Below are 23,569 nucleotides of genomic sequence, written 5' to 3'. Positions count from 1 at the left end.
TGTTTGGAAAGGGTATCTGGAGAAGAGACTAAGCCGGTACTGGGTAGGAGTCAATATGGCAGTGATGAGGGCAGGTCAGACACAAACTCAGTGAAGAGATTTTGCAGATGTAATTAAGGTCCCAAATCAGTTGAGTTTGAGGGAATTAAGAGGGAGATTATCCTGGGTGAGCCTATAAGCAGATGAAAGCTCTTTAAAGAGGAACCGGGCCCTCACTGAAAGAAGAGACTCAAAGCAGGAGAAGCAGTCTGATGCTGGCCTAGAAGAAGCGAACACTGAGTGTGAGCAGCCGAGAGAGAGGGTTGGTTTCTAGGAGCCGAGGCCTCAGTCCCACAACCGCAAGAAACTGAGCTGAGAACCCTGTCACAGCCTCCATGGCATAGCCCTACAGACTTCCCAGCCCACTTCCCCTACATCCTGGGCTCTCAGCCCACTGGGCTGGTCATTGCCTGCCTCTCCCCATAACCACTTCTTTCTACCCAGACTTCTGACCTACAGAACTGTGAGCAAATACATTGGGTTGTTTAAAACTGCTGAATTTGGAGTTCCCGTTGTGGTTCAGTAGTAATGAACCCGACTAGCATCCATGAGGATGAGGGTTCAATCTGTGGCGTTGCTCACTGAGTCAAGGATTTGGCATTGTGAGCTGTGCTGTAGGTTTGCAGACATGGCTCGGATCCGGCGTTGCTGTGGCTCTGGTGTAGGCTGGCAGCTGCAGCTCTGATTTGACCCCTAGCCCAGGAAACACCTTCTATGTGCCACAGGTACAGCTTTAAAAAAAAAAAAGGAAAAAAAAAAAAGTGAGAGCTTCTGTAGGGTCTTTTTCATAGAGAAGACTCCATAGAGTAGAATAGCCACGGCCACTGCCCCTGCCACATTAATTCAAAACATCCCCAAGACCAGAGACCATATCTCCCACCACCTGTGGGTCCTTCCTGTCCACCTTCCAGCCTTCCCTCCAGGCCCTCACATTTCTCAGGTACTAGGAAACCTTAGTTGATTAAAGTTTTTAAGGTTCTCCTCTCAAGAGAACAGACACTGGAAATAACCCAAAGGCCCCTATTTAGGGGATTTGTTAAAGAAATTGTGTTAGGAGTTCCCATCATGGCTCAGCAGAAACCAATCTGACTAGCATCCATGAGGACGCAAGTTCAATCCCTGGCCTCGCTCAGTGGGTTAAGGATGGGGTGTTGCCGTGAGCTGTGGTGTAGGTCGCGGATGTGGCTCGGATCCGACATTGCTGTGGCTGTGGCATAGGCCGGCAGCTACAGCTCCAGTTCAACCTCTAGCCTGGGAACATCCATATGCCACAGGTGCAGCCTTAAAGGGACAAGAAAAGAAAAGAAAAGAAAAGAAAAGAAAAGAAAAGAAAAGAAAAGAAAAGAAAAGAAAAGAAAAAAGAAAGAAAGAATCATGTTACTGCACATAGTGAAGTACTATGCAGCTGCTAAAGTAAAAAGGGAAGCCATCTGTAGAGCTATGGGGAAAATCTCATGGATATATTATTAGGTGAAAAAAGCAAGGGGGTAAAACAATGAACATACTACCTTTTGTCTAAAAAAGAAGAGTTCCCAGGTGGCCTCGCAGGTTAAGGATCTGGGGTTGTCACTGCTGGGGTTCCAGTTACAGCTATGGAGCGGGTTCCATCTCTGGCCCCAGAACTGCTGCATGCTGTGGACCTAGCCAAAAAATAAAATGAAGTTTCAAATAAACAAATAAAAAAGACTATAAACACATGCATTTGTATGGGCTTATGGGAACACTAGAAAGATAGAGCAAAAGCTAACTAATCCAGTTCCCTATAAGAGGTGGAAGGGGGCTGCGGAACAGGGTGAATGAAGACGGTAAAAACGAGACTCCTCAATATAGTCTTTTTTATGCCACTTTTTAAAAACCAGTGATTCTATTCAAAATAAATTATTTAAAGGTACTGAGCAAGGAAAAAATATTTTTTTCTGCTTCTTTAGTGTCATGCCTCTATGAGATGACGGATGTTCACTAAACCTTTTGTGGTAATCATGTCATGATGAATGTAAGTCAAACCATTATGCTGTACACCTTAAACTCACACAGTGCTGTATGTCAATTCCATCTCGCTAAAGCTGTGAAATAAATAAATAAAGCGACTGAAACACTTTGAGGGGAAGAGATTCCTAAAGGACCAAAGGAACTGAAGTGCTGTGGTTCTGCTCCAGGCAGCCTGCAAATCGCAGAGAAAGCAGAGAGAGGCCACATTTGATTTTGCAACCAGGAGGGTGATACCCCGGTGTGCTCCACTACATTTGCCCTGTGTGACCTGGTACTTCTGAGAGGGTCTGGGGGAGCATAAACGGAGGGCGGTGTTAGGATAGGTTCATGGTACTGGGTGTGTGGATGTCACATTATCCAGTCTAGGGCAACCGAATAACGCTGTTATCTGCAGGATTTGGTGATGGACCGTTCTAGACATGGAAGGTGTTGAGGGCTGAGTTGCATTCCCCCAATTCATACACTGAAGTCCTAACTCCACTACCTCAGAATGTGCGTGTATATGGAAACTGCTTCTTTAAAGAGGTAATTAAGTTAAAAAAAGGGGGGGGGGGCTGTGGAATCTAAAAAATGGTATGAATGAACTTATCTGCAGAACAGAAACAGAATCACAGACGTTAACTTATGGTTACCGAAGAGGACAGGTGGGGGGAGGGGTGGACTGGAGGTTTGGGATTGGCATATGCACACGGAGGTATATGGAATTGTGAGCATTAACATATGTCTTTTCTATCAAAGGAAGTCTTGGTTACTCCGTTTTGTTCCTGCTTCATCTGAGACACCCTCCTCCACCCCCTCTTTCCCTCTTCTCCCAGTAACAATTTGTTTCAAATTAGCCAACCAAGAAGAATGTGTGCCCTGACCTGACCCATAGGAAGGGGACAGACATACCAACTGCATTAGGAATAAATGGGGGGGGGCCGTCTTTCCTCTTGCAAGAGCCCACTTTTTGGGTAGAAGTAAAGAGCCTTATTGAGAGAGTTCCCTTCGTGGCTCAGTGGTTAACAAACCTGACTAGGAACCATGAGAATGCGAGTTCGATCCCTGGCCTTGCTCAGTGGGTTAAGGATCCGGCGTTGCCCATGAGCTGTGTTGTGGGCCGCAGATGCGGCCCGGTTCCTGTGTTGCTGTGGCTCTGGCATAGGCCAGTGGCTACTGCTCCAATTAGACCCCTAGCCTGGGAACCTCCATATGCCGTGGAAGCAGCCCTAGAAAAGGCCAAAAGACAAAAAAAAAAAAAAGACAAAAAAAGACAAAAAAAAAAAAAAAGAGCTTTGTTGAGATCTCCCCATGTTCTTGTGTCTTACTCTCCAACACTGACGATCCGAGCCAGAGTCACTTTCCCCAACAGAATGACTGGCCAATGGTGACTTGCTGTATAGCTCTGAGAACTCTACCCAATATCCTGTGATAATCTATGTGGGAAAAGAATCTGAGAGAGAGAGGATGTGTGTACAGGTATACCTGAATCACTTTGTCGTACAGCAGAAATTGTCACAACATCAATCAGCTATACTTCAATAAAACTTTAAAAATGAAAAAAAAATTCATAAATAGGGTCCTTTCCTAAATAAGGTTAAAATAAGGTCATTAAGGTTGGTTCTAATCCAATATGACTGATGTCCTTATAAGAGAGAAGAAATTAGGACACACACATGCACTAAGGGAAAGCTTGGGAGAAGACGGCCCTTTGCAAGCCAAGGGATGAAGCCTCAGAAGAAACCCATCTTGCTGACACATTGACCTGGGACTTGAGCCTCCAGAACTATGAGAAAACATTTACACCACCCAGTTTGTGGTACTTTGTCATGGCAGCCACAGCAAACTAGTACAGACAGGACCTGAGGGCAAGGGAGACAGTTTTGCTAAGAGCAAGAAGGGAATGAGCTCAGGAGAGAAACAGCGGCAAGGTGGGGCTGGGGACCACTGAGGCAGTTACAGCTTTGGGGGATCCTGGGAGAAAAGGAAGCCAGGAAGTGCCGGGGCGGGGAAGGGGCTGTGAGCAGAAGGCAGCAAATCCCTCCTTTCTCTCTTAAAATCCCTTTTTCCCCAGAGCCATCCCCTCCCCTGGGCCACGCTCTCAATGTCTCTCTGTTCTGCTGGAAGAGCAGAAGGTTTGGCTCAGAGAAAGGGACTGGGCAGAGCTGTCCCCGCCCCTTCCCACCATCTGACCCATTGTGCCCACAGAGATCGGAGGGGGTGACTCTGAGGGGAACATCGCATGGGCTCCGTCGTCAGGAAGTTCTTTGGCTCCCGGGGCTTCCTGGTGCAGTGGGCAGCAGAGGGGGTCGGCTCGCAGGCTCGGGGCGGAGGGGGGGGGGAGGGGGGCTGCCGGTGGGGGCTGGGCAGCCAGGGATTTACGGTGGCCTCAGTTGGCGGAGTCTCCTCCTGCCACCTCTGCCCCTCCGCCCGGCGGCAGCTGGGCCCGCGCCCTCTCCGTCCTCCAGGGCTTTGTGCTTCCAGTTTATTTTCCAGTTGATGAAGTGGGGGAGAGGCAGCGCCCTGGCTGCTGCCCCTGGAGACGCTGGCGTTCTGAAGGCATCTCCTCTAGGAGGCTCCAGCCTGCGACACCCCCCTAACCTCGCCCCGCCTGTGGGTCCCACCTGCCGAGCGTCGGCGGCAGCAGACCCCGGCCTCCTCACCCCGCCTGCACAGGGCCAAGATCAAAGCCGGCGTCAGAGAATGTCGGAGGGAAAGGAAATTTTCCCTGCAGTGGAGATTGAACTCTCCTTCTGCTGTTTGCCAGCTGTGTGTCTTCCTGTAAGTCACTCATCCTCTCTGAGTGGACAAGTGGTAGAGTCCGGGAACTTAGCTCTTCCCTCTGGAGTCCGGGGAGGTGAGGGAAATAGGACTTAGATCATGAGAAACAGAGGAAACAAGCTTCTGTGCTGTCTCCGGGCTCTGCAGCCTCCTAGCTGTGCAACCCTGGGCAGGTTACCTAAAATCTCTGGGAGTTTAGATCCTTCATCTGTAAAATGGGGAAAACAAATAGTTTCCAATGGAGGAAACAAGTAGTTATTAAGAAGAGTAAATGAGATAATTCACAGTAAACCACTTAGAATAATGGGGGCACATAGTAAACATCAGGAAAAGTGCCGCCATTATTATTATCATTATTATTCTGCATTATCTTTTTTTTTTTTTTTTTGCTTTTTAGGGCCACACCCATGACATATGGAGGTTCCCAGGCTAGGGGTCAAATCAGAGCTACAGCTGCTGGCCTACCCCACAGCCACAACAACACAGGATTAGAGCCACATCTTCGACCTACACCACAGCTCACAGCAATGCCTTAACCACTGAGTGAGGCCAGGGATCGAACCCACAACCTCATGGTTGCTAGTCAGATTCATTTCCACTGCACCACGACAGGAACTCCTCTGCGTTATCTTAATAAAACACCAATGCTGTGGACAGAAATGAATCCTATTTATAAATGCAAAAGTAGATAAAAAGTGAACATTTATTTATATTTTTCTTTTTACAGCTGCACCTGTGGCATACGGAAGTTCCCAAATTAAGGGTCGAATGGGAGTTGCAGCTGAGGCCTACACCACAGGCCACAGAAATACTGGATCTGAGTAGTGTCTTTGACCTTCACCCCAGCTCGTGGCAATGCTGGATCCTCAACCCACTGATTGAGGCCAGGGATCGAACCCGCATCCTCACAGAGACTCTGGGCCACAACAGGAACTCCTGAATATTTATTTTTAAAATGAAAAAAAGGATTCATAAGAAGTTACAAACTTTGAAAAGGTGGCAAATCAAAAATCATTAAAAATTCAGAAAAAATAATATAACCATTTTTAGTAACTGCCTGACATACCCATATAATATTTCTTCTCCTTATTTGGCTGCATACCCTTTGATTGATTCTTCATAATGATTTTGTAATACATTTTACAGAAAGAGCAGAAGGATAATTCAGTGCTCCTCTAGCATGGTTGATCAAAATTTATCTTTTTATTATTGACAGTCTTTAAAAATGCCTTTCGACTTTAAAATTGCCATTGGTGATACCATATATAATTTTATAATTGTTGTCATTTGGGGGGGAACTCTACACTTTTTAAAAAAATAATTGAGCTGTAAGATGTTAGGACAGTTCAAGTTTTCCTAGATTGTAGCTAATCTTAAATACATGTTATAAAGGACACCAGTCATTATTAACCAGTTTGTCCTCATTATAATGACCTATTATGAGTTTTATGTTATCTTTATCAGACAGCCAAGAAGCTTAAAACTTTTTCCAAAGTAATCACATGAGTTACTCTTCACTAATTAGATTATTAAAATCCAAGAACCTGTTAGAAATCTATCTCTTCTTCTTCACACAATATCTCTTTGGGGAGTTCTCCTCGTGGTGCAGTGGAAACGAACCTGACTAGGACCCATGAGGTTGCAAGTTCGATCCCTGGCCTCGCTCAGTGGGTTAAGGATAGGGCATTGCCGTGAGCTGTGGTGTAGGTCGCAGATGTGGCTCAAATCTGATGTGGCTGTGGCGTAGGCCAGCGGCTACAGCTCTGATTGGACCCCTAGCCTGGGAACCTCCATACGCTTCAGATGCAGCCCTAAAAAGCAAAAAAAAAAAAAAAAAAAAAATCTCTGGGAATAATCTGAATTTTGTGTTACAGTTCCTTACTTAATGTCAGAATAATTTCTATCTAATCATTTCATATAAAAAGACAAAGGAAGGGTGTTCCCTGGCAGTCTAGTGGTTAGGATTCAATGCTTTCACTACTACAGCCAGGGTTCAATCCCTGGTCTGGTAACTGAGATCCCACATCAAGCTGCTGCATGCCATGACCCAAAAACAAGAAAACCACAGGAAATAATTTTGTATGGTATATTTATAATTTATACCCTACATCATTAGGCATATTCCTGACAGGAAAGAGCTTCCTTTTGACAAAGCATCAGTGAGAACCAAACCCATCATTTGCAATGTTACATGTCAGGTGGTTAGAAGAATTTTCCACAGACCAGCTTCTACTTTCCATGCCTTCAGGTCTAGATGTTAAAGGACATATGCTTGCCACCACAACCCTCTGGTTCTGCATCTACATGTCCTATCACTGCATAAGTCAGCTTGGTGACCATAGGAGCATTCCTGGAAGTCATTTTTGCACCAGGAGAGTTAGCACAGCCATATCTGGAGGTGATTGTGAGCCAGATCACAGAACGCTTGAATCCACCCCAAATGTACTCCCAGCTCCATTTCCTCTTTGCCAGACCCCCAGAATGCCCCTGGCTTCTCCACCTTCTGACACGAGGGGAGGTGGGGTGGAGGGGAGGCTAGAATGAAAAGAAACAAACTTAATCAATGGCAATCACAATATCTTACTCTCTCCCCTTTTTAATGCCGAACCGCATGAATGCACTGGTAGAGTGCCACCCAGCGCCTTAGAAGGGCCCTGAGCAAGTGAGCTTCATTAACTTCATGGTAAGTCTGGCTCTGGCTGTAGACTCTTGGGCTATAATTTTATGGGCTCTAGAAGGTCTCTCTAAAGTACCCCCCAAATGCCTCCTTATCAAGTATAAAGATATAACTACACTGTCAGACTTCTTTAGTTAAAACATTGCCCCCGTGTTAGTTCTCCTTTAAATTATATGTGGGGCAGGGCCTGGGGGTGGAGGATGGGGGCAGTGTATGGAGTCTTTCACATTTTTTTCTTTTTTCTTTTTGTGGCCACACCTGCAGCATATGGAGGTTCCCAGGCTAGGGGTCAAATCAGAGCCGTAGCCACCTGCCTACCCCACAGCTACAGCAACGCCAGATCTGAACCACATCTGTGACCTACACCACAGCTTGCAGCAATGCCCGATCCCTAACCCACCGAGTGAGGCCAGGGATCAAACCCGCATCCTCACAGACACTATGAAGGGTTTTTTTTTTTCCCCTTCAGGAGCATGTTTATTGTGTTCGAGATGATACATCAGGTGCTTTCTGAGCTGCAAAGGGTAAAAGGAAATCCTCCCATTACAAACTGACAAAGGTAAAAGGTAAAACATTTTTCACAACAGTATTAACCACATTCTCAGAAATAGATCTGGGTTTAATACAAATGACATAATTTCTAGTCATCTGAAGCTGGTTTTATAGCGTCATACAGATAATGAATTAGGCTAAAACGCACTGTAATATTTGATAGATTTCAGGACCAGTATTCTCACTACATCACAAAATACATTTTGAGGAGTTCCTGTAGTGGCGCGGCAAAAATGAATCTGACTAGGAACCATGAGGTTTCGAGTTCCTTCCCTGGCCTTGCTCAGGGGGTTGAGGATCTGACGGTGCCATGAGCTGTGATGTAGGTCGCAGACACGGCTCGGATCTGGTGTGACTGTGTCTGTGGTGTAGGCTGATAGCTGCAGCTGCGATTAGGCCCCTAGCCTGGGAACCCCCGCATGCCATGGGTGTGGCCCTACCAAAAAAAAAAAAAAAATGCTATCCCAACGAAGCAAGACTTGTAAGTAGGTGTTTTAAACATAACTAATCTACAGTTACAAAGTTCTAATCTTGATAGCATTTACCTTTTTGGAGAGTCTGCCAATCTCCAAAGGATAAAAGCAGAGAGTAGAATCAGTATAACATATACACAGAAGTTCATGTTATAATAGCTATAAAGATTTGCAGCACAGTAAGAAGATGCCTTCTGCTTCTTCACACTGCATACAAATTATGTGAATTATGTTGCATATTTCTTGGTCCACTGTCTGGCTATCCTGTCATGTTCTGCTCTGTTGGTCAAATACTGAGTGGCTATGCTTCCAACCAGAGGATCCACAGGGTTGCAGCCTGTCAAAAGAGAACAAATCGACAGGAAAACTTTTGAAATAGTCAAAGCAGGACTCCAGTTGTCTTTAAGGACGTCCAGGCAGATGACTCCCTGACTGTTGATGTTGCAGTGATAGATTCTGGTACAGAAAGTAACCTTTGGGGGCTTAAATGGATGATCAGATGAAAATGTGATATCCAGAAAAAAACACATCACCTTCATATACAGAACCTGGTGGACCAAGATCTCCATTCATAAATGTTAAATCCTGTAGGCCCAGCACTGCAGTTAGGAGGAGGCTCAAGGGTTATTTCAGCCAGATCCTTCTGAATTCTTTTAGCACTGGTGGATAACTTCGCAGTGGTTTTGCTAGAAAATTTGGTGTTTGTCTTCTGCTGTTTGGTGGCAGAAGGTTTTCTTTCTTCTTGTTCTTCTGGCTCGGGAGGGGCTGGGTCTCGCTGATCTGCATCTGACCTACCACTGCCGGTGCTGGGGCTGTCGTCATCGGATCTTTGTGGATCACTGGACATCTGGGTGAAGTTATTTCTTGGAGAACTTCTGCAAAGCTCCCCATGCCATCAAGGTTCCTTGCTCAATTATTACATCATGGACCGACATTTTGTCCAAAATAATGAAAATAAATAAATAAATAAATAAATCAGAGGAAAAAATCGAACAAACAAACTCCAAGAAGTGAAACAAATTTCCGTGCCTGTGGAGGCAAGCCCTGGCTGGCGGTGTGGTCACGCATCTCTGAGGTCCTTTGCAGGGAAGACTGCGCAGGGGCCATGGGCAGCCCTCGCCCCGCAGGGCACCAAGTGATGTGAGCAGCCCTGCTGGTTCCACCTCAGCTCTCAGACTTATGTCGGGTTCTTAACCCACTGAGCCACAGCGGGAACTCCAGTCTTTCACCTTTTAGTATAAACTCATTCATCAGGGAACGTTTAGAGCAGTAGGAGAGCTCTCAGGATTGTGGAATAAAGCCTCAAGAAAGAGCCTGGCTCACCAAAGGCAAACTTCTTTAGATTTACACTTTGCATGGGAAATGAATGTGTTTGGATTGTGCAGCCAGATTTGGGGTTGCAGGCAGCCCATGTGAGAAGGTGACGTTGAGGGGAAACACCTAGAGGAACTTGGCATCATTTTTAGTCATTTTTCCATTCTGAGCAGTAAAGGAAGAGATAAAAATTATTCATCATATTGATACCATGACTCAGGCCCCAGCCCAGCCAAACTACGCCACCGACACCCCACTCCCCACCTGCCTAGTTCCCACTTCCCCCGAGGTAAGCATTTGAAGGTTTGTTTGTGAGAGGGAGAATCTTCACTTTCACGTCTCATTCCATTTAGACTTTAAATAGAGGTGGCCGTGATAAAAAACCACCCAAGAAAATCCAGAAGCAGAGGAGGGGAGAGTGGTGAGGAGAGCCTTGTCCTGAGCAGTGGGCGGCCGCCAGATGACTATGTATCTCACAGTCTCTCTCGCTGGCTCTGAGCTTTCATTTCCTCCATGTAGGAGTTCCCATCGTGGCTCAGTGGTTAATGAACCCGACTAGTATCCATGAGGTTGCTGGTTCGATACCTGGCCTCACTCAGTGGGTTAGGGATCCTGCGTTGCCGTGAGCTGTAGTGTAGATTGCAACGTGGCTTGGATCTGGCATTGCTGTGGCTGTGGCGCAGGCCGGCAGCTACAGCTCTGATTAGACCCCGAGCCTGGGAACCTCCATATTCCGTGGGTGTGGCCCTAGAAAAGCCAAAAAAAAAAGAGACTTTCCTCCATGTAAACGAGGCAGGGGAGGGGTAGGCCCCCAGAACACAGAAAGGGCCTGGGCCTTTTTCTGTCCAAGCAGTGATTCTCTGAGAAGCCTCCTCGGAAAACTCCACTTTGACACCCCCAGCACCTGGGCAAGCCACCCTGGAACCAACTGTGAAGAGGGAGGCCGTCAGCGGGCTGTGTGCAAAGTCTTTGAGAAGAGAATGCAAATCTTGGGATGTGAGATAGAAACCAGGCTCTAGAACACACAGCCTAAGGTCTCCAGAAATAGAAGAAGCCTGGCAGATTTTTTTTTTAATTATTTTTCTTTTGTTAATTATTTATTTATTTTTGTCTTTTGTCTTTTTAGGGCCACACCCGCAGCATATGGAGGTTCCCAGGCTAGGGGTCAAATTGGAGCTGTAGCTGCCGGCCTACACCACAGCCACAGCAACACCAGATCTGTGCCATGTCTGCAACCTACACCACAGCTCACGGTAACACCGGATCCTTAACCCACTGTTCAAGGCCAGGGATCAAACCCGAGTCCTCATGGATACCAGTCGGGTTCGTTAACCACTGAGCCACAATGGGAACTCCTTAATTCTTTTTATTATAGTCGATTTATAATGTTTTGTCAATTTCTGCTGTACAGCAAAGTGTCCCAATCATACATACATATACACACATTCTTTTTCTCACATTATCCTTCATCATGTTCCATCACAAATGATTATAGTTTCCTGTGCTACACAGCAGGACCTCATTGCCTGTCCACTCCAAATGCAATAGTTTGCATCTACTAACCCCAAACTCCCAGTCCCTCCCACTCCTTCCCCCTCCCCCTTAGCAGCAAGTCTGTTCTCCGGGTTCATGAGTTTGTTTTTTTTCTGTAAACAGGTTCACTTGTGCCATATATTAGATTCCAAATATAAGTGATAGCATATGGTATTTGTCTTTCTCTTTCCAACTTACTTCACTTAGTATGAGAGTCTCTAGTTCCATCCACCTTGCTGCAATATTTTGTTCTTTTTTATGGCTGAGTAGTATTCCGTTGTGTATATGTACCACATCTTTTTTTTTTGTTTGTTTTTGCTTTTTAGGGCCACACTCGTGGCATATGGAGGTTCCCAGGCTAGGGATCAAATCAGAGCTACAGCTGCCAGCCTACACCACAGCTCATGGCAATGCCAGATCCTTAACCCACAGAGTGAGACCAGGGATCTAACCCTCAACCTCATGGTTCCTAGTTGGTGTTGTTTCCCCTGTGCCACGACGAGAATTCCTGTACCACATCTTCCTAACCCATTCATCTGTCAAGGGCTATTTAGGCTGTTTCCATGTCTTGGCTATTGTGAATAGTGCTGCAATGAACAGAGGGGTGCATGTACATTTTTCAATGAAGGTTTTGTCCATATATAGAAGCATGGTAAAAATGAATGTATACATGTATGTGTAACTGGGTCACCTTGCTGTGCAGTAGAAAATTGACAGAACACTGTAAATCAGCTATAATGGGAAAAATAAAAATCATTATAAATTTTAAAAAAAAGGGGGATCCCATCATGGCGCAGCAGAAACAAATCCTATTAGGAACCGTAAGATTACAGATTCGATCCCTGGCCTCGCTCAGTGGGTTAAGGATCTGGCATTACTGTGAGCTGTGGCGTAGGTCGCAGACGTGGCTCGGATCTGGCATTGCTGTGGCTGTGGTGTAGGCCGGCAGCTGTAGCTCTGATTAGACCCCTAGCCTGGGAATCTCCATATGCCATGAGTGCAGCCCTAAAAAGACAAAAAAAAAAAAAAAAAGCATGGTAGACATACCTGTTGAGAATCCTGTGGTTGCGTTTACTTGCCCTGTGCCTTTAGGCGAGCTGCTTAACCCCTGTCTGCCTCAGTCCCCCAGCACAGAAATGGATAGTGCTGCCCTTCGTGTCACAGTGAGGATGGAAAACCGGACCAGTTCAGCTTCTAACGCCATACCAGGCATGTTGTAGATGCTCAAGAGGAATTCGTTTCACGGAAGGAACAGATATGTGAACAAACATTCTCTGAGCTTCCACCGTGTGGCAGGTCCTGAATGGACCCTGAGGGAGGAACTAAGATGTGTGGGGACGGCGCTTGCCGTTCAAGATGGCAACAAGACATGTCTGCGTGCAAGTTTATAGCAGTACACAGGTGGCCTCAGGGGTGCAAGGTGCAGAGTCGGTGGTGTTGGGACAAGAGAACCTAAAGCTTCATTATCCCACTGGGCAGCTCAGTGAAAGTGCGGTTTCTGGGTTGGGCCTGGAAAGAGAAGGTTTTTTTTTTTTTTTTTTGAGAAGGGGGTTTTTTGTTCATTATTTGGATTTTTTTTTTTTTTTTTTTTTGCCTTTATAGGGGCACACCCCCCAGCATATGGAGATTGGAAGGCTAGGGGTCGAATCAGAGCTATAGCTGCCCACCTACACCACACCCACAGCAATGTAAGATCTGAGCCACGTCTTCAGCCTACGCTACAGCTCACAGCAATGCCAGATCCCTAACCCACTAAGCGAGGCCAGGGATCAAACCTGTGTCCTCATGGATACTAGCCGGGTTCGTTACCACTGAGCCACAACAGAACTCCTGAAGGAGAAGTTTTGACTGGAGGTTTACTGTAGAAAAATGCACCACGTGGAGGGGAAAGCTGGAGCAAAGGTGGGGATGGGGGGCACCTACTGGGGGAATTTAATGGTGATTAGGAAGCACGTGGCCTGTGTGAATAAAGCTGGAAGCTGATAAAGCTGTCCATAGAGCCCAAAGGTAAGTGAAGGCCAGAGAGGCTTTGCATGGCTTGTGTTCACCACTTACTAGGAAATGGAGAACTTGGGCAGGTTTCCAGATGCATATTTTTGGAGAGACAGCCCCACTCCTCAGAGGGTCCTAGGATCCTCAAAACAGGGGTTTGGCCCAACCATCCTATTTCATCAAAAGAGCAGGACTGTGGCCACCATCAGACAGGAGAGCGAGGGAGGGCAGGCAGGCAGGGATAAGGAGCACTAGTGAGTTACACCGTTATAAATACACTTTAGGACCGTGTGACTTGGCCATAAATCGCCGTACTGTGCTCAGGTGATGTCACCCGACGCTCGGCTGTATTTATAGCTTTGCTCACTCTTCCTTGGGAATTTTTTTTTTTTTTTTTTTTTTGCACATTCGAGGTAATATGTGTTTCCCCACCACACACACACACACACACACACACACACACACACACACACACACAGACATTCGCTCAGAACAGAAGATAAACTTCCAGGCCATTTCTGCTCTTCTTCTGGCGCCTTGGAGGGAGGATCTCCTGGAACTTGCTAAGTTCTTACTTAGCAGGGAAGTTCCTCCTGTAGTCTAACTGCTAGCCCTCTGATTCTGCACTTTGTTAAATGGAACCTAACCCCCTCTCCACTCTGGAAAAGTCTTTGTAGAATTGAGCATAGGGAACATGGGAGTTCAGGTGGTGGCACAGCAGAAATGAATCCGACTAGTATCCATGAGGATGAAGGTTCGATCCCCGGCCTCACTCAGTGGTTTAAGGATCTAGCGTTGCCATGAGTTGTGGCACAGGTCGCAAACGTGGCTCGGATCCTGAGTTGCTGTGGCTGTGTTGTAGGTCGGCAGCTGCAGCTCCATTTCGACCTCTAGCCTGGGAACTTCCATATGCCGTGGGTGTGGCCCTAAAAAGCAAAAAAAAAAAAAAAAAAAAAAAAGAATAGGGAACATTAGAGTTTCTGTTCCTGTTGTGGCTCATCAGGTTAAGAATCCATGAGGACAAGGGTTCGATCCCTGGCCTCGCTCAGTGGGTTAAGGATCTGGCATTGCCGTGAGCTGTGTGTAGGTTGCAGTTGCAGCTCAGATCCTGAATTGCTGCTGCTATGGCTGTGGCGTAAGCCAACGGCTGTAGCTCCAATTCAACCCCTAGCCTGGTAATCTCCATATGCTGCAGGCGTGGCCTGAAAAAGCAAAAAACAAACAAACAATAACAGAATAGATAACATATCTCTCTTCTTCTCAGTCCTAAGAGCCTACTATGCACCAGCATTGTGGTGAAAGCAGTAAACAGTACTGGTGGTTTCTGTGTGCAGGGCTTATGATGCAGCAGGGGAAACAGACACTGAATACCAAGCTACAAGTGTTACTAATGCTGCCAGTGAAAAGAGAGGGTGCTCGAGGGCAATAACAGGGTGATCTAACCTGTTTAGAAGAATTAGAGAGGCTTCCGTGGAGAAGTGACGTTGAGTGTGAGGTCTGAGGGTTGAGCAGGACTTAATCTAGGGGATGAGGTAGGGATCGGGCCCAGGGTGGAAGAGAGCATGTCAGGCAAGGGCACAGGGCATCGGGAGGCCCCGTGATGACAGATATGTGGCCAGTTCCGAAATCCCAGAGAAGCCTGTCAGGGCTGGGGTTGTGAGGGACGGGAGGGAGTGAGAGAGCAGTGAGGTTGGGAGCCAGGCAGAGCCAGCCCAGGCAGGCTCTGGTAGCTAAGGGGAAGATTCTGGGCAATGGAGTCACCTGGGAGTTTTAGACAGGGGAATGAGGTGCTCAGATCTGAGCTTGAGAAAGACCACTGGGGCCTTGGACGCACGGAACTGCAGAGTACAGAACCGAGCAGACACCGAGAGGCTGTTGCCCGTGGTCCAGGCAGGAGAGCACGTAGCGTGGACCAAGGTGGTGGCAGTGGAGATGGAAGGAAATGGAAATAACCAACTACCTTGGACATAGCAACCAACAGGAATTGGAGACTGACTGGGGATGAATGGGGAGGAAGAAAGAGACTAGCAGAACCTCAGTTTCAACAATAGCTGGATGGCCAAGGCCAGTCTTTTTTTTTGGTCTTTTTAGGGCTGCACCTGTGGCATATGAAAGTTCCTAGGCTAGTGGTCAAAGCTGCAGCTGCTGCCCTACACCACAGCCACAGCCACACCAGATCTGAGCTGCCTCTGTGACCTACACCACAGTTTGCGGCAATGCAGGATCCTTAACCCACTGAGGGAGACCAGGGATCAATCCTGCGTCCTCATGGACACTAGTTGAATTCTTAACCCTCTGAACCACAGCAAGAACTCCTTTTTTTTTTTTTTTTTTTCAATAGCACTATTGAGGGAGGATTGACATACAGAAAACAGCACTTATTTAGTGTAGACAACTTGATGAGTTTAGAGATAAGTATAATCCATGAAACTATCACCGCTACCTATGTCATAAACCTATCCTTCACCTCCAAAAGTTTCTTTCTGCCTCTTTTTAGGTCGTATTATTTTATTTTGTGATAAGAACACTTAGCATAAGATTCACTCTTAGCAAATGTTTAAGCGTACAGTGCAGCATTGTTAACTACAGGCACTAGGCTGTAAGCAGCTCTCCAGAACTGACTCCTCTTGTATAATTGAAACTTTGTGCCTTTTGACAAATACCTCTACTTTCCCCCTTCCCATCCTCTGGCAAACACCGTCCTACTCCCACGTGGTCTCTTTGAGGACCACTGAAAGAGGAACCAGGTTTCTGGGGTTTTTTTGTTTTGTTTTCATTGGGGGCAATTTTTTCCTCTGGATTTACTTTCCCTTAGAACTAGTCCCAAAGCCTGGACTCAGGTTCTATGTGGGGAGGACTTGGGTATGGGACTGGAGGAAGATGGAGGCTCGGGATGAGGGCTGGTGGAGGCGGAGGGACCTCTGTGCCCAACAGAAGAGGACTCGGTGCCAGGGCCTTATTGCTGGCTGTGTCTTTGAGGCTGGAATAGAGGCACTGGAGGGACATTAAATCAACATTCTCCATCTGTCCACTCAGGAAATGCCACCGAAACCAGCAGCCAGACCCTGCCTGGCAGCCACTGCTAGGCCTGTTTCCCGGCACAGAGGCTGGGAAGCCAGTGGGAGTGGGGAGAAATACTCTGGCCTGGAGCATCGCTGACTCATGTAGGCCCACCACGTCCTGGGCGGGGAGTTAGGAAATGGGTCCCTGACCCTGGATCTCAGGCAGAATCCCGGCTGGAAATGGGCCTCAAGAGTTTTAAGAAGCAGTCCTTGGAGTTCCTGTCATGGCTGAGCGGGTTAAGAACCCAACATAGTGTCCATGAGGATGCAGATTTGATCCCCAGCCTCAGTCAGCGGGTTAAGGATCTGGCATTGCCACACGCTGAGGTGTAGGTTGCAGACGAGGCTTGGAAATGGTGTTGCTGTGGCTGTGATGTAGGCCTGCCGCTCCAGCTCAGATTTTACCCCTGGCCTGGGAACCCCTGCTACACATGCAACCTTTAAAAAAAAAAAAAAAAAAAGCAGTTCTCAAATACAGAGCATTTATAAAACGCCCCCATGTATGTCCTGATGGGACCCCTCAGCAGGCATCTCCAGGAAATGGCCTCTGACTCCTTAGTAGAAACAAATACATGAGGACAGTACCATGGGGACAGTACCGTGGGGCCACCAAAACTAGAGGAAACCGAGCCTCAGAGAGGGCGACTCTCTTATCTAAGGCCACATTTCAAGACTTTGAAGACTAACGCATAACTCCAGGAAACTTTCCTTTATGTCTCCAAGCTAAGTTCAGCCACTCTGCTCTGTACTTTTGAAGAAATGGATATTTTTCTATCTGCATCTCCCAACTGCACCAAATTTTAGTTCTCTGTCCATCTTTCCCACTAGACTGTGGCTCCAGGAGAACACGAGGTGTTTTATTCATCTTTATTTTATTTTATTTATTTTTTGTCTTTTGAGGGCCCCACCCAAAGCAGAGGGAAGTTCCTAGGCTAGGGGTCCAATCAGAGCTGCAGCTGCCGGCCTCCCACCACAGCTGTGGAAACATGGTATCAGCCAAGTTGGTGACCTACACTGCAGCTCACAACAACGCCAGATTCTTAATCCACTGATCGAGGCCAGGGATCAAACCCCTATCCTCATGGATACTAGTCAGATTTGTTTCCACTGTGCCACAATGGGAACTCTGAAATAAGCTTTGAATACATGTTTATGAGATGAAGAGACGGATCAATGAGTGAAGAAACAAATTAATGAATTAATCTTAATCCAAATGCTCTATTGGGGTTATTAAGGCTGGAGTGACCTTGCTAAGGGTGGTGCTTGAACTTAACGGCCCCTCTTGTAATAAGGGTTAAGTCAGCCTCACTCTTATTTTTTTTTTTTAAGGGCCACACCCACGGCATATAGAGATTCCCAGGGGAGAGGTTGAATCAGAGCTGCAGCCACCAGCTTACGTCACAGCCACAGCCATGCAAGATCTGAGCCGAATCTGCGACCCACACCACAGCTCACAGCAATGCCAGATCCTTAACCCACCGAGCTAGGTCAGGGATCGAACCCGCATCCTCATGGATGTTAGTCGGGTTCGCCAACCACTGAGCCATGATGGGAGCTCCAAGCCTCACTCTTATACTTCCAGTTCTGTGAACCTTATTCAACTTCACCCTTAAACCTCCTATGATGTTCAGGAACCTTAATATGACTTCAGGCTGTAATCTCAGCTGCCAGCTTGATCTCATGTCTAACTTGGATGCAAACATAAACCACAGTTCTCGCAGCCAGTCCTGATACTAAATAGATCTAATGTGGGTGGTTTCAGGTCTTTGAAGCAGCCATAGGGAATGGTAAGGATCAGAAGCCCGTGGGCTCGGGACGAGGGCCAAAGGAAGATGGAGACTGTCCCTTTCTCCTCCACACCCCCACCTCCTGCTACCTCGAGTCTCTGGTTTTCAGATGCCTGCAGGAGAGCAGAGCTACATAACGATCAGACGGAAGGGGGGCCTTGGCTAATACAAGCACTTGGAGTGGGTCTGGGGTGCAGGGGTGGGAAAGGTGGAGGGCGCAGCATACCCGGCTGAATCCCAGCCTGGGAGGAAGAACACTGGGATCTGGTCCCAGCCCTGCTATCTCTACTTTGTGACTATAACCGACTTAGTGACCTTTGACAGATCATGTCACCATCTCAAGGGGGGAATGAACTTCCTGTTGTCCGAGGCTTCCTGTGTGAGTCATTAGTTGACATTATTTTCCAGTTTTTCCTAATTAAGTCTATTCCCCACTCTCCCCGCCTCTGTGCCCCTGCCCGGGGCCCCCTGAGCCCTGATGCGCTTCGCTCTTTCTCTGAGCTGATCTCCTCCACTGGGCTGCTCATTTGAAGCAGGAATCTTCCAATTCCTGTGAGCTGAGGCAATGAAATCCTCATTAAACCTAATAAGAGATAACTGGCCCATTTAGCACAAATTGTCTCCCCATGTTGGCACTGGGATGGGAAGCACTGAGAAAGAGGGGGCCGAAACGGGTGGGAAGGATGGATCACAGTTGCTCACAGGCAAGGCGGGTGCATGGTAAACACACCCTGGGAGCCTGTCTTTGCCAAGGTCACTCTTTCCACACCCCTGCCTCAGAGCAGCATCAGCCTGCCCAAAGCTCTCCCCAGATATTTTGGACACACCTCCTCAGTAGACAGTCCCTTCCAGGACCTAGCCTTTAGTCCTTTGCTTCAGGAGCAGCACCGCTCCCTCCGCTATCCTCTGACACCCCCGCCCTGTCCCAGGAGACTGATTCCTCAGTCCCCCCTCCCCCAAGGGACCACTAAGGAGTGATCGGGGCGCTTCAGCTGCTGCTGCTCTTTTTCCTGTTCCCCTCCTACCCCTCACAGGGCAGATTGGAATCTCTCCCCATCACCATGAAGGCTGTCCTCTGTCTCTGCTGTGATTCTCAAAAATTGAGCATCCTAAAGAAAAGGAGAACAAGAGAAAACAGACTGGTATAGCAGCAGGAAAGCCCAAGGGCTGATCTCCGGAAGGACTTACGCAGCCACCTGGGCTGTGAGACACAAGAATGGAGGAGGAATGAGGGAAAGCCCGTCTGCTGGGAGAACTTCAGAAGAAGGGGTGCCTCTCTCCTTGCCCTGGGCTGCAGCCTCTGCAGCCGGGGGAGGGACAAACATGGTGACCTCTGGCTGCTCCTCAGTCTTGGAGTTTCCTTTATGGTCAGAATTATTTTCCAGGCTGAAAATCAGGATCTTGGCCTTTCCCTTTTGAATCTCTGGTTAAGCAGTGGGAACACAAGCCTCCACCCCCTCTAGGGGAAAGAGGACAATTTATAGAATTGTTCTGCTGTTCTTAGCCCTCATTGAGACAAAGAATTCATTTCCGTCTCTCAGGGTGGCTTCTTCTGCTGATGGCCATAAATTGCCTTCCTGCTCACTCCCTGACCTCTTGATCTCTTAGCTTTTCTGCTCAAAAAATTATTAATATTTCTCCTAACTCCATATGGAACTTCTGGCTGCTTCTCTCCTTTTGGGGGAGGGGGTGAAATAACATCCTTAGGGATGACTCCCCCTGCCTCTGTGCCCTCATGCACGCTTCTCTCCGGACAGGGTCCTGTGCCTGGGGATGAAGACTAATCGGGGCAGGAGGAAGACTGGAAGACTCCCTGCTTGGGGAAGCTCCCAAAATGAAAATAATCACAGCTACCATTGACTACTCCCTGGGAGCCCAGCACTAGTTCTAAGAGCTATATGGATATTGACCTATTTAATCCTCATAACCAGCCCCATAAAGTGAGTACTATTATTATCTCTGTTTTCAGATGAAGAAACCAAGGATTGGAGAGGGGGAGGGAAATAAGCTGCCCAAGGTCACAATGAAAGTAAGGGGCAGAGCCAAGATTAAGATCCCCTTGGGCTGGTTTCCGCGCTCTTGTGCCTTGCTTTTTACCACGAATCTGCCTGCTGTCTGCCCAATGGGGAGAGAGGTACCCAGCTTCTTCCTTGCCCTCAGGGAGCTCCAGGCTGAGAGGGCATACCTAGCCCTTGGCCCGAAGGTGCCCCAAGTTTGATAGGGGAGGCAGAGATCTTGTCCCGGGGAGGTATATCTAGTCAGATGGAAGAAACACAGGTGTTGCCTCTGGGAGCATCTGTCTGATACTGGGAAGTCAGACCCAGGATGCCTCTGGGTTTTTTGGTTTTGGTTTTGTTTTTTTTTCTTTTTAGGGCTGCACATGCAGCATATGGAAGCTCCCAGGCTAGGGGTCGAATTGGAGCTGCAGCTGCTGACCTACACCACAGCCCCAGCAAAGTGGGGTCTGAGCTGAGTCTGCAACTTACACCACCACAGCTCATGGCAATTTGAGATCCTTAACCCACTGAGCGAGGCCAGGGATCGAATCTACATCCTCACGGGTACTAGTCGGATTCACTTCCTCTGAGCCACAAGGGGAACTTCCCAGGATGCCTCCAGTTTGATGAGGGTTATGTGATTCAACTCCAGTAGACTCTGTTAATCCAATTAGACAGAATGGTGAATGTTAGTGCGAGAGAGATGAGGTTGGAGGAAAAGTTAGGAGAGCTTAACTGGTGTTCTCCCCAGACGGAGGGGAGCACAATGCAGGACTGGCCATAAGCAGAAATGCTGGTGGAGGGAAGTGGGCTTGGGACACCTCGCCATGTGTGGTTTTGCTGGGAGCCATGCCTGGAAAGCAGGGGTTTGCTTAGCTTAGTGGTTCTCAACCCTGGCTGCCCATCAGAATTACTTGGCTGGTGAGGGGTATTAAAATCTTGATGCTTGGGGCTTCGCCCCAGAACAATTAATCTTTGAGAGTAAGGCCAAAGCACTGGTGTTTTTTAAAAGTCCCTCAGGATGGAGTTCCCGTTGTGGCTCAGTGGGTTAAGAAACCAACATAGTGTCCATGAAGATATGGGTTCAATCCCTAGCCTTGCTCAGTGGGTTAAGGATCTGGTATGGCCACAAACTGCAGCCTAGATGGAAGATTCAGCTTGGATCTGGCGTTGCTGTGGCTGTGCTATAGGAAACTTCAACTCCTAGCCTGGGAACTTCCATAGGCCACAGGGATAGGGTGGTAGGGGAACCCAGGGTGGGGGAGGCCCTCAGGAGGTTCTAATACACAGCTGGTGTTGAGGACCCCCTAGCTGGAGTTGGAGTCTTAAGCTCTGGCATCTGGGATGTTGAATGGCTGATGTGGAGGGGATTCTGGACAAGTGCGTTTGTTAGGAATGAACAAATGAATGGAGTTGGTAAGAATAGGAGATTAAAAGGAGGGAGGGGGGGAAGGAGAATTAAGGGATGAGGAGAGGGAAGTGAGATTGCTGCTTTGTCTGCCAAGGATCTAGAGAAATTTAGCTTCTCTGTTGCTAGGGTTTCTAGGTGAGATAAGAGGCCAAGGGGAAGGAAAAGCTTGGATAACCTTGTCCCTCCTCACACAGAGAATCACCATCCAACCTGAATAGCAGAAGCTGGACAGTGTGCAAAAAATACTCACTATGCTAAGAATATTCTCTTCCATTTCTCTGGACTTTTTCTTCTAAACATTTTCCTAAATCATATCCCCACGGGCCTCCTTCTGCACCTTTGTGCAGAATGAACAGGGACAAGGCTGTCTCACTGATACTCTAAGAACACCCCTCCCTCAGGACACTTGTAGGGTACCTGCTACATGCTCCCCTCAGATGCCTGAACACCTGCATCTCTCAATCCCTTCAGGCCTCTGCTAAAATGTTACTTTAGCAGAACAGTTTTCCCTGACTACCTGTAAGAGTATTAGTTTCTCCCACTCTTTCATTCCCTACTCACTGCATCCTGCTTTGTTGGTCTCTCATGGCATTTACTACAACCTGGTGTATTTTATATTTTTCTGCTGCCTCTTCCTGCTCTCCAGAATGGAACACTCTGAGGAAAGGATTTTGTTTAAATAGTAAAAAAAAAAAAAAAAAAAAAAAAAAAGAAAAGGAAAAAGAAAAGGAAAAGGAAAAAAGGGGAAAAAATCTATTTTCACTGTTATATCTTCGAGGCCTAGAATTGTGATTGAACATGAGCAGACACTGAAGAAATATCTGCGGAATTCATGATTAATGGATGAGTAAATGGAAAACCCTTATGTATCTGCACGTTGGTGTGTGGCTGTTTGTAGGAATTTGTGATTATATTCCCATTTCTCTGGGTTAGGAATGCTCTTTGTTTTTAAACCGTCTGTTAGCCTGTACATATGTGGTTTTGAATATATGGAGGACTCTCTGGGTCTGTGCATAGTGTGTTTCTGAATATGAGTTTTTGTGTTTTTCTGTCTGTGTTTCTGTGTCCTCTACATGTGGATGTGCTTGGACCATTCAGGCTGGCGTCAGAATCTGTGGAAGGTGTTGTAACAGCATATAACCAGCAGGGGGCACCAGAGAGCCATGCGCCTTTGCTCCGGGGCTGAAATCCAGAAATCTTGGCGGGTAGAGTTAGGGACCCAGGAATCTGGGAGGAAAGAAGAGGAGACCTCTCCAGACCAATACAATACTGTAAAGTTGTGCAATTCCTGTACAATTTCTGTTATTTCTCCTCAGCTCACTCCCTAGGACCCAGCGGTCAAGCATCCCCAACCCTGTGAGATGCAGAATCAAGGAGTTTGGGAGAGAGGTTGTGTGTTAAGCTGAGCCCTTTAAGAAAGAGGAAACCCTTCCTGAAAGCCCTCATCCCTCTCACTAGGACTTCTCTCCCTTCCCTGTAGCCAGCTCTCTCCACCCCAAAGGATCTCCAACTCTATGCTTGGAGATCTTCGTGTGGCTGCCCTCTCCTTGGCCTCTGAAGCCTTCCAGTTGGCTCCTTTCTCCTCTGGATGGGTAGGTGCCCAAGATAAACAAAGGCAGGAGTCCACTGTGCCTCTCCCCAGTCAGCTGAGGACTCCAACCCAGTCTGGTCCCACTGTGTGCTCGGCGAGGCCCCGAGGCAGGGGCTCTGGGCAGGTCCAAGAATTCTAGGATTCTCCAGCTTTGGGGTTTGGAGGTGGGAAGAAGTGTGTATCCCTCTCCACCCCTAACCTTCATGAGTCTTTTGAGAATTCCCAATTTGGGGGATCTAGGGGTTAGATTCTGGGTGTGGAATTGACAAATAAAAAAAAGATTTGATGCTTTTCGATTCCATGAACCAGCGCCTGCCCACCCCCTCCTCTCCCATACACGCTTACACACACCCAAACACACACAAACACTCACACACCCTTCCCATCACAGT

General features: G+C 47.5%; 1 long non-coding RNA gene and 1 pseudogene across 3 annotated transcripts; one reads left to right on the top strand and one right to left on the bottom strand.

The window, feature by feature from the left end:
- LOC106510123 lies at positions 4,360 to 23,513 on the top strand. Of its 3 annotated transcripts, none has more exons than XR_002343388.1 (5): positions 4,360 to 4,788; positions 7,416 to 7,471; positions 7,938 to 8,031; positions 19,936 to 20,118; positions 22,685 to 23,513. It is a non-coding gene; the product is annotated as an uncharacterized LOC106510123 (long non-coding RNA). The 3 variants fall into 3 exon arrangements; XR_001308322.2 differs by having other exon boundaries at positions 7,935 to 8,031; XR_002343387.1 differs by lacking the exon at positions 7,938 to 8,031 and having other exon boundaries at positions 22,685 to 23,512.
- LOC100155264 lies at positions 8,432 to 9,760 on the bottom strand (annotated as a pseudogene).

Source organism: Sus scrofa, chromosome 4 (genome assembly GCF_000003025.6).
Source record: "Sus scrofa isolate TJ Tabasco breed Duroc chromosome 4, Sscrofa11.1, whole genome shotgun sequence".
Taxonomy (NCBI): Eukaryota; Metazoa; Chordata; class Mammalia; order Artiodactyla; family Suidae; genus Sus; species Sus scrofa.
This window is presented reverse-complemented; position numbering and strand designations above follow the sequence as displayed.